Source organism: Podarcis melisellensis (assembly GCF_964234715.1).
Source record: "Podarcis melisellensis genome assembly, chromosome: 3".
Classification (NCBI taxonomy): Eukaryota; Metazoa; Chordata; class Lepidosauria; order Squamata; family Lacertidae; genus Podarcis; species Podarcis melisellensis.
In genome coordinates, this window is record NC_138530.1 from 98820861 (window position 1) to 98833012 (window position 12152).

The following is a 12152-nucleotide window of genomic DNA, read 5'->3' on the forward strand; positions in this document are numbered from 1 at the left end:
TCCTGCTGATGCCGCTGCGCCGCCGCTGCACAATTTCTGTTCTCATCCTGAAGCAAAGTTCTTAACCCGAGGTAATATTTCTGGGTTAGCGGAGTCTGTAACCTAAAGAGTATGTAACCCGAGGTACCACTGTATTAGTTAAATTATATTAATAAATAATATAACTGCAAGTACATGGCAATCTTTTTAAAAAAACAACAACTGCAGTTTAACATACAAGCCTCTTATCAAGCAAAACTACATTTTATTAATTTAACCAAACTATCCTATGAATTCCCAAGTCATGTTACAACTTTTTAACACCCCTCAATTTTGGAATTTGGAAGCTGAAAAAAATCAACATGCTATAGTGTAGTATACATTCGACCAAGCTGGGAATATTTAATAGTGCAGCAGTGTCTCGGGTATAAAAAGTTTTTGATAGAAAAAGAATTACTATCTTTTAAAAAATAATAGAGTAATAAAAGTAAACACAGAGAGAAGTATCTGTCTCTAGGAAGTCTTTGAAAATTAATGTTTTACGGTTTGCAAGACTACAGAAATATAAAATGAAATATATAATCATTAAAAGATTTGTAGTTTTATATTTTTCTGCTGCTCACATCATAGCGGTATACATTTTTATAAAGCTCTGAACATGCAATTGTATATAAGTTCAGAGATTAGCAGATAGTATACCACAATGATATGGAGAACAGAAAAAAGAATATCGTATATGTAAAACAACTTACCATTTAAAAGCAAAATGATTTTATATTATAATGTAATACAATTTAATAAATCAGGTGAAGGCATTTGAAAAGCACTTAGAACATGTATATATATCAGTTTCATGTGAAAGAAAAGAAGGGTTTGAACAGCAGGATCAGGTATTAGCACCACAAGGAAATAAATGTCTTATCATTATTTAAACCAATTCAAAGTTTTGTTGTCAAGCTCATCAAGCCCTGAAGGACCTGATGCAGCGTCCAAATAACCAGGGAATTATAATCAAAATAAGATGTCTTGCATGTGGTCCAATCCAAATGAGAAACTAGGAGGCTGGTAACAAGATATTCTTGGTAGTGGCATACCATCTATGGAACTTCCTCCCAGGAGGCTTTCCGTCTGTCCACACATTCTGAAGCCAAACTTCAGCAAAAAGAAAGAAACAATGCTAGTTGCAACAAATATGGGTCAGAACAGACCTTGCTAACTTTCTACATCCCTTATTGAAATTAAACTACTTTCAACGGGTCAACAACAATGGGTGTAGCAGTGGCTATTTTCAGGCTCTCATAAGAGCAGGATGTCAACAAGAGTTGTTCAAATATGCTGGAAGTCAATGAATCCCTAAACTGCTTATATATAGTTCAAGAAACTCTTAAACTCTTAAATTGTGTGATCATTTGTGAGCTGAATATCATATGTGTGCATTTTTCATGGGTGGTAGTGGGGTGATAACTCTAGTTTTCTCCCCCTCTGTGCAGAGCGAAGCCATTTTAAAAACACAAACAAAATACCAATTTTTCAGTTCGTTGCTGCCTTTGCTGAGCAGACATATGTTTCAAAATGACTGATGTGATGTGCTTTCATAACAATAATATAATCCAGAACCACAGTAACTGTGCACAGGTGAATATTTACAGTTGTATTGAAGAAGATAAAAAAAAAACTAGAAATAATTTTAATGGGATCCAAAACATGCTATTTGTGTAATAGTTAGTTGGCACGAAAGAAAAGAAGTCATTATAAAATCAAATCACATACAAATTTGTTTTGACCGTATGCCAGAGTTCAGTGATCTATTACGTGTGGACGTTTTATCCTTTGTCTTTGTAAACCTGTTACACTCACACTTAATTGTTTCAGTGGAAAACAGCTTTAAAGGCAATACTACAAAGGTTTAAAAATACATTTTATACCCTTTCAAGTCCTTAGGTGAGGGCAATGATTAACATGAAAAATACGTTTTATGTAACCATGGTTAAAAAAGAAACATAAAAAGTAGCTGGAGATATGAAAATCCAGCTATTCCCCCTCAATAGAAGAAGAAAAAGAAGAGTTTGGATTTGATATCCCGCTTTATCACTACCCGAAGGAGTCTCGAAGCGGCTAACAATCTCTTTCCCTTCCTCCCCCTACAACAAACACTCTGTGAGGTGAGTGGGGCTGAGAGATTTCAGAGAAGTATGACTAGCCCAAGGTCACCCAGCAGCTACGTGTGGAGGAGCGGGGAAGCGAACCCAGTTCACCAGATTATGAGACCACCGCTCTTAACCACTACACCACGCTGGTGTAAAGATCTTTACATTTGAAGGTAGCATCCAATGCCATCACACTGTCAGCACTAAGATTTCCACTTCTTGCACATAACTCTCCCCACCACCACACCACCACCTCTCCACTTGTACAACCTGTGCCCTTCCAAAATAACTTTCAGTGAGTTGGAGAAAACTTCAGAACAGGGAGGAGAGAGGGAGAGGAAGGTCCACTTCACAGTCAAAACTCCCAGAGGCGTGGAATGTTTTTGGCTTCATGGGTCAGATTCTTACCAGGAATGGCCTTATTGGCCAAATGGGGCAGGTAGGTGGGGCAACCCACCTGCCGATCACATGATGTTACAGGTCCTGGCCAGCTGTCAACCTCCCTTGCTGGATTTCCAAGCGCCCACTGTCACTGAAAGAACCCTGAGAAAGAGTCTGCAGCAACAACAGCAAGAAAATGGAACAAAGGGGAGACTCTCCCCCCCCCTTTTTACTCGGACTTCCCTATTCTACTTGCAACCCCAGGGATGGAAAGCAGCAGCATGGAAAGCCTTTGGAAACCCTTTGTGACCCTACCCCACTCTCCTTTGCACACTTTGTTGGAGGTGTAAAGGAAAAAAGCAGAGAGAATTGCAAAGCCCTTGTGCCAGGGATAGGACAGGTTGGTGTGGCCTCCCCAAAACAGCCGACTGCGTAAGTATGTTGAATACTGCCTGTCTTGAGTAAGTATGCTGAATACTGAATGCCTTTAGCTGTAATGGGACGGATTTCAATCTATCATCTATGAGAAAAGAAATGAAAAGTTTTGTTTTGGTGGCCAAAAAGGTCAGAAAGACGACCCTGGACATTATAGCAGTGAATTGTAAGGAAGACGCAGAGATCTAAAGAGAGACTATTATTTGTGGCACGACACCCCTTTTACTTGTATTTATTTTTGATTCAGATTTGTCATGGGCACTGGCTAGTACAATAAAGTTATTTGGACTGGATTAAAAAGTGTTTGTGGAGCTGATATGCATAATTCAGCAATAACATTTAAATCACTGATAGTATTTCTTTTTTGTATTGAAATGCTATTCCTCCCATTGAACTTTGATCATCAAAGATGATCAGTCAATTCGGATATTAAGTGACCTAACTGATATTTACTCACAATTTACATGTTCATTCCAACAATAAATTTTACAACTAGTGCAAAGTCTCCCCCAAAGGTCTAGGGCCCTACTCATTCTAAGCCTGATAATAATAATAATAATAATAATAATAATAATAATAATAATAATAATAATAAATTGAAACAGATTCTACCATATGACATTTTACATTTGTCCTAAAAATAATTATCACTGGACTGAGAAACACATGCAAATTCTGAAGCGTAATATAATGACTTCATACTATAAGACAGGCATCATCATAAGATTCTGTGACGAAGCTGTGTCTTAGAAATTTCATAATGTGCTAATTAGTAACAGTGACTTGAATCCAATGGAATGGCTACGGTATATGAGTGGTGAAAGAGGCTGCTGAAGGAAGAGGGTGGTGATGCATCTCTTCTCTATGAGCTGTACTCCACCCAAAGTGGTTAGTATCCAAGTCAGAAGTTGTTTGTTAACAAATTATACTAATTAGCATGCTGAGATTTGCTAACAGAGTACATTCTTACAGGTATTGCAGTAGCTCAGAAAGTTGCATCTAAAGACATTTCAAATGTAAAATGCGTATTACAAACAGCATAAGCCATTAAAATAATTTGAATTACACTCAAATGTCAGGAGGTCAGAAGGAAACTAATGGAAATTAAGCCTTCCAACAGATCTGACAGTAACGTTCAATAGAATTTGCAGGAAATGTACATTGCGCCTTGACTCTGGTGTCAACGTTAACACTACTTTATCATAAAAAACCACAATTGATAATTTAATAAGTTCTTTTTGTGACTTCATAGCTTTAAAGCTCCATTGCTCTCTACCCCCCTGTAAAAATAATTTTTCAGCTGAATGCAGCGATTGTGTCATTACAGGTTCAATTCTGCATATCTTTAAATACCACATATTAAATATATAAAAAAGGTTTTTCTTCCTGGAAGTGCAGTATTACCAGCACAGAGCAGACAAGAGTGCACTACACAATACACAAAATATGCATTGCATTAAGACAAAACATTTTCAATTATGCCCGTCCCACAAAACATGATGGATAGGTGTAGTTTCTTTCAAGAGAATTATAGGTTGTTTCTTTACCACTCATTTAAGCTATTGTAAAAAAAAGGGGGGGAGACCAAATGCTGCTCACTCCCACAGGCCATTTGGTTAATCACACACAGACAAAGACAGACACAGACACATCTTATTCTTGGCTATATCTTCTCTCCATCAGATATAATCTCTGCAATGATTGGCCTTAAGTGTTGGCAGTAGATGAACACTACAGGAAGTTTGCTTTGCTTGTTTAGACCTTTAAACCTCTCCCTTAAATAAATTCAGACAAGACTCAAATTTTGGTTTGTTTTTTGGCAGAATTTAGGTCACAACTTTACTGATTACAGCAAGTGAATGGTTGCATAGGCTCTGGTTCGACTAGCTCCCTGCACCATTGCAGATAGTGCTGACCTGAGACACCAACATAGGTCAGCCTAGGGTGAACACCTGGATAAGCGGAAAGTCGGGAACAGGCTATCTCCGCCACCCAAATGCCCCCCTGGACTCAGGCACGGGCACAACCCCCTCAGGGGTAGACCAAACCATCGAGTCCCTGGATTCCTTTAATGGAATACCCTTCACATAGGGATGGCGAGACCATTCTCCCATCCCTATCACCTGAACCAGAGCCTATCCGCAACCTTACAAGTTGTGACGATTTGCTACGCGGCAGGCGAAACCCAAATGGCAACAGCCAATCAGCCAAGTGGGGAAATTCCTGCTGTGCCATTGTCCCAACAGCAGATGACACACAACGGCATAGCAAGGTCAAGCGCACAGCCCTAAATATAGGGAGAAGTGGGTGGGTGTTCCAATGCACGCAATGAAAGAGGAAGCTCTGGGTCACATGCATAGATATATATAGGTCCTTTGATCCATTTAGCATGCATCCCATTGGCCTGATTAAACCCAGCATCAAGGGACCTACCAATTTGGGTGTTGTGGCTAATCAATCAAACCCACCCACAACACAGGGTTTGGTTGCCAGGTCTCACCACAACACGTGCCCTCTTTGTAGTTTTATAAGCTCCATCAGGCCACAATGCAATCATTGTACTTCTGCAACTGAATATACAGAGCTATTTGCCTGAAAAGCACCTTTCAACAGCGGACTTCCCCTCCACTTGTTGCACTCTGTGATCTGGTTTGCATGCACACCTCCCCCTCTTCCCAAAAAAAAAAAAGAAAGAAAAAAAGAAGAATCCCGACAATTAAAAATTCTCTATCACAGAGCTACCATTTCCAGCACCCTTAACAAACTACACCCACACTAAGCCCAGCTGCCATCGACAGAGTAAGTTATAAGGTTCTTAAAGACAGTTTTTAAATAGGGACTTCTCCCTGTTAGAGAAACTCACTATCTTGGCTTTAGGATAGTCCTGTTCTGCTTCCAGGTTCATAGACATTGAGCCAGCTGAGCTCACTATCAGATGGAAATATTATAATCCAGTGATTTCATTTGAATTATAGCAACAGCAATGTTTTTCTATGGCTAACACAGTGGAACAGATTTCTTGAGTTAAGAAGTGGCCAGTGTTACTCAATTACTATGTAGCACTACTACTGCTGCTGCTGCTACTAATTTTAAAAACTTCCCTAAACAGGGCTGCCTTCAGATGTCTTCTAAAAGTCAGATAGTTGTTTATTTCATTGGCATCTGAAGGGAGGTGCCACCCTCCACAGGGAGGGTGCCACTAATGAGAAGGCCCTCTGCCTTCTCAATATTGTATAGAATATTGTATGTTATATTAGATGGGAGACAGTTTATTTATCACCATCTACTGTTTTGTTTGCTTCTGGACTGTTATTAATGTGGGGTATAACATATCAATTCCTGCCAACCTAGCAGTTCGAAAGTGTAAGTAGATAAATAGGTACCACTCTGGCAGGAAGGTAAACGGCGTTTCCGTGCACTGCTCTGGTTCGCCAGAAGCAGCTTCGTCATGCTGGCCACATGACCCAGAAGCTGTACACCGGCTCCCTTAGCCAATAAAGCGAGATGAGCGCCGCAACCCCAGAGTCAGTCACGACTGGACCCAATGGTCAGGGGTCCCTTTACCTTTACCTAGACCCAAACAGTCGATATCCATCAGCTAGCTCTAAGATGACAAGAATGCAGGTCAAGGGTGGTTGACCACACTTCTCCACTTGTCCCTTTACCTTATAACATAAATTAAATCATAACATAAAAACATGATATGAAATAATTAAACACGAGAATATTAGCTATGTAAAATATTAGCTATGTAAGAAAAACCCGAACAGTAAAATGCTACAGCAGAGGTACAAAGATTCTGAGATAAAATTCATTAAAAGTAAAGAATCATTGAAGGAAAGGCCTGGGCAAAAAGGTTTGTTACCCGGAGAAGCCTAAAGAACAACTAGTAGCACCACACAAATCACAGAAGAAAGAGTGCTCCAGACAGCAGAGACAACCATGGAAAATGGGTATATTTTCCTGATAACCTGGTGGTCAAACACTCCTGTATACAAGAAGTCAATATTTCAGGTAACCTGGTTCCGAGTGTCATACGTCAATGAAAAGACCTTGAACACAGTCTGACAGCTAATTGGCAGCCAATGCAGTTCTCTCAGTACATGTGTAATTCGTGTGTATCCAGATACTTCACTTAACAATCTGGCCACTGTACTCTGCACTATTAATAGCAATAAGAAATACCAATCCCAAAAATGTATTAACTGGGGAATCAATAATGTATTTTGAGTATCACTGCACAAAATAATTTATACAGCATTTGCACTTTGTAAATAATTGGAGAAGAGGGTTAGACATTTATTTGCTTGGGTTACAACAAGGGTTACAATTAGGAATTCGTCTATGTAAAATGGTCCCTGATCAGAAAGTAGTTTCATTTTTGCAGGTGTTTTTTTGCCAAACCAATTTGTTCTTGGCTTTTTTTATTTGCTAAGGAACAATAGCCTATTCATTGCTCTTTATTTTCAGTGTATTTTCAATGTTCTAATTTTCATATGAATTCATATGAATTTTCATATGAATTCAAATAAAATGTGACATTCTAAATTCGCTTTCGATAAGCCTAAAAGGAAGCACTTATACTTAGCTGTATTAAAGTAATGATTAATTCAAGCCTTATATTTATAATAATATATAGCATCAAAGTGTAATAATTTACATAAAACACAAAGCAATCAACTAAATGGGATAGTTTGCTTATTATCATCCCATCTCAGCTCTACCTGATTTCAACATTGGGAGAAAGAAAAAGTTAATAAATCTAACAAAGAGTCCAGTGCTTTCAATCATAAAATAGTCCCCTTTAAATCAGCTCTAGTTAGGAAAGCCATGATTTCATAGGAAACGCTCCAAGTCTATAATGAAGGTATCCTTCATTCATTCAATGTAACATGGAAATTAAAGTCAGTTCACCAGCAAATGTGGCATTACACTGAGTGCATGACACTTCACATAAAACAAGTTCCCCCAGCTCAGTAGTAACATCAGACCATAACTCCTACATCCTCACCACTATTCCAGAAAACAAGGGCAATATGGATTCCTTTCATACTATTTTATCAATGTAACATGGGAGGGCTGCACCCAGAAGTGGATTGTGTGCCTGAATGTTAATATCTGAAGGAACCTTAAAATCCACCTTAAAATAGAACCATGAGCCTTAAGAACAATTCATTTTAAAGAATGTGATGCTGGTTTTTTCTGCGCTTACCCTGTTTTGGTACCTGCTTTACCCCACTTTTCTTGACCTTCACTGATGCAAATAATTTCTGGTGGAGAATGTACAACCCAGTTTATTGTTCTCAAAATTGTGTCGTGTTTTGTGTAATATAGGCAGTATATGACCATGTAACAGTACACTGGGATACCTCATAGGCTAATTCAAACTCTAGTCAGCCTGCACTGGTAAACAGAAGAGTTCCTGTCAGCTCACTTAGACATCATCTGCAATGAATATGCAATGAAGATGTTCTGCATTAAAATGTAAAGAGAATGGTGGAACGGAGTGGCTGCAGTTTTCCCCCTGCAGTATTATGTGACTTACTTTTAAAGCAGGGTTTTGTGATTTATAATTATTGACTTCTAGAAAATTATGTAGTTTTGTTTAAGAATGTAATTTACAAACAATAAAGCAACATCAATAATGTGAAGTTCGGCACACATTGGTGACATCAAGGGGTAGATTTTGAAATGACTATTTTAAAAATTAAGGCTACTATTCTATGTAGAATGACTTGAACATAATTCTATTAGCATTTATTTTAGTTCAAGGAGCTATTTTCCCTCAGAAGTGTAGTGTTTGTGTTATTGAGAGGGAGGACAGTTGAAAAATGGCAATGAAAGACAGCATGTCTATGTTAACGATAAGGGGGTTAATAGAATAGTAGGTGGTAATGACAAGCATACGTTCAGCTCACTGTCAAAACAACATTCTCACAAATATTTACAAATATGCAAATATATGTAATTACAGAAAAAGAAAAGAAAATGCCTTTACAAGAGGGCGACTGGGTTATAGCTGCATATTTCATTCCTTCAAAGTGGTGTAGGTTGTATTTATTCACATTAAAAGACAATGTGATGTTTTACAATGCTAAAAGTACACAGAGAAAACTAGGAAAGGAGAAACAATAAGCTCTGCACAAGGCATATTTTTTGTATTAGTTTGTTTGAGCATAGAAACAGGGCTTCAAAAACCAGATGCCGTAACACAATATGCTTTGTTAGCTTGGAACAGCATTAAGGAAACATTCTTTGAAATTTTGAGAAGGCTAGGGTGTATGAAACAGTGAAAAGAATGAAATATGTTATTTTTTAAAAAGAGTAGGAGGCAAAAGAGAAGATTGAATATAGTACGTCGCAAAGCTAAATAACAGAAAATTTCTCCAGCTATCATGTGTGTGTGTGTGTACGCCATCAACACACAGGCATGAGAGATGCGTTAACAAACAATAAATAAAGAATGAGAGGATAATGAAAAGGTGCAATGTATCTAGGACAGGGGTGCCAATTTGAATAAAATATTGGGGGACCCAGGTAAGCCTTGCCCTGCATAACAGATCACAAGACATGGTACACCCCCACATTTGAATGGCACTGCCTATCCATGGGGGGGGGGGGTTCTCAAATATTTTACTTGGGAGGCCGAAGGGACCTCAGACCCTAGGAGTTGGCTGCTATGATGGGGGGGGGGATAAAAACTCAGCTCTTAAAGACATGTTAAGAGAATTAGTTTCAATGTGGGAAATTGAACATGAGACCATTAAAGTATGTGAGAAATTTGGGGTATTGACATTTAAACCACTTTAAAAACCACAACTCGGGGGTGGGGGGAGATAGGAGCCTGTTTCAAATGGTATGATACTGCTTTACATATATAGTGCAGATGGGGTCTAAGATGCTCAAACTTTATCAAAAATGATTGACTGAAGCAGTAATGAAAGCAGAGAGACAGATATAGCTCAGATGAATAGAGAGCCTGCCTTCTGAGATGAGATTAAAAGAGGAAGTTTAACCAGCAAAAAGTAGGCTGATAGGAAATACACAGCAAATACTTCAGGATGATGAATACAGTGCATGGGAGATATATATAAATGTTGTAGAAACAGAGAGAAATTGATAATTGTGTCCCATAAGCACCTGGCTGGCAACTGTGAAGAGAGAATTCTGAGTTAGGTGGCACTTTGGCCTGATACTGCAGGGCTTTTCTTATGCCCATATGAAATATCTATTAATCAATGAATAAATAATGAACTAAATGGCCTGAAAACTGTAATTTGGGAGTACCTTTGGGAGTACTATCTGTGATCAGGGTTTTATTTTTCCTGAGTTGGTGAAAACAACCACACTGGAGCCTGTAGATGGAGTGGACTGCTGTTAAACACAATACAGCTATTTTTACATAGAAAGAGAGGTAGCCTTACTTGCATTGTTTGATTCTAAATGGATTTTCATAAGAAGGGATGTGAAGGAAGAAGACTGACTCGGAGAACATTTTGCCTTCCCCTGTTGAATTGTTACATGTCCTCAACCACATGTACTTGTTGTTGTTTAGTCATTTAGTCGTGTCCGACTCTTCATGACCCCATGGACCAGAGCACGCCAGGCACTTCTGTCTTCATATTTGTACCAAACTGACACATATTTGGGCATGGCCTTTACTACCTGCCATTGTTGCAGCTCCACCACTGCCCACAGAATTTCCAATCCTAATTCCTTGCCTCCTACTATTATGTTGTAAGCACTGACCTCATCCAAGACAAGGTCTTGTAGCTGAATGCTGTAAGAGAGAAGAACACTAATGTTGCTTCAGGAACAGTCAAACTTAGACGGAATCTTAAATAGGAGTGTTAAATGTTTATACGTGGGGAAAGTTGGATATAAAGTAATATAAGCTGCTTTCTTACTTTTATACATTTGACCAAGCTATTCTTTCCACTATTTCCAAGTCCTGCTTGATGTAGTTAAAAAGGTATCTTGTATTCAAGTACATTTCCCCTAGTGATTTAAATCAGTGATCTATTTTGGGAGTATGGAGTCTCCGAACTAGGATTTCAACAACCCACTTGCCTCCATGAAGCAATATAAAATTGAAACAGCAAAATAAATTCTTGAAAGTGCATGAACGCCAGCATATATCCTCATTTGTTTTGCTTTTATTTGGTGCAAAGAGAATGCTTCCTTAATACAATAAGAAATTTATATGGTTAAAAAGTCGATGCACACACAATAAATATCAACAGATTACTTTGGAATGAATATATTGCTACATTTCCTGTGTTGTACAGCGACCACTATTGTGATTTGTAATGTTCCCCGAGCAACCTGAGTGAATTAGAACTCTGTAGTCATTTTAAGAACGTATGTTGTTGTACAAGGCTCAGTGTGTAATTCAGTGGAACTTTTTAGCCTATCCATATTTCATTTGCCTGTGAAGCTATACCATCCATTCTGTATTCAGTTAATGTTCAAGGACAAATAGAGAACTTGAAGTTTGGTGGAAGAGAGGAAGATGGAATATTTTTGTAGGATACATACTATTGGCATTAGTGTCAGAATGTCCCCATTTTTAGAAGCTACTCCTTCAAACCCATTCATATTATCAAGGCTATCATAAGCAACAGCTACATGAGTCAAACCAATGAATCCATCACATACTGTACATAGCATGTATAATTTCTAAATTTTGAGATAGGTCATTTCCCAGCTATTATAGGGTCTAATGATAGTTCCATCAGTTGCAGAACATCTCCCATATTTCACTGGGAACATTCAATTTCACTGATACAACTGCAAAATGCAATTAGAGATGGTGAGGAATTCGTCTGGTCAGCTTTTTGCAGCAGACCAACACAATTTTACACCAGTCTTTGCTGTGCCTCATTCTCAAAGGAAACACAAACACTGTGTAAATGCCTGGAACCCCTGGAATCTCACACTGCTCAGAGATTGGGGTGGCGTGTAATGATCTGCTGAAATACTTCAACAATGTGATCTACAAAAAAAACCTACCTGCACCTGGATCGACTGTGAACAGTCCATAAAACTGAATGGCTGTATTTCTAGTGAATTAACAGCAATCTGACAGTCATATTGCAACAAAGGGACAGATACACTGCCATGATACCAATGAAATGGTTGCTGTATCTGCTGCATGTTCAGCCCAGGAAAGAGGATAAACAGACAACCAGAAATTGCAAAAATGGCAAG

The 12152-nt window shown here is 38.5% G+C and overlaps 1 protein-coding gene across 2 annotated transcripts in view; it reads right to left on the reverse strand.

Annotated features, from left to right (window-relative positions):
* CSMD1 (CUB and Sushi multiple domains 1) overlaps positions 1 to 12152 on the reverse strand; it is a 355527-nt gene that overhangs the window by 245119 nt on the left and 98256 nt on the right. The window lies entirely within an intron of this gene.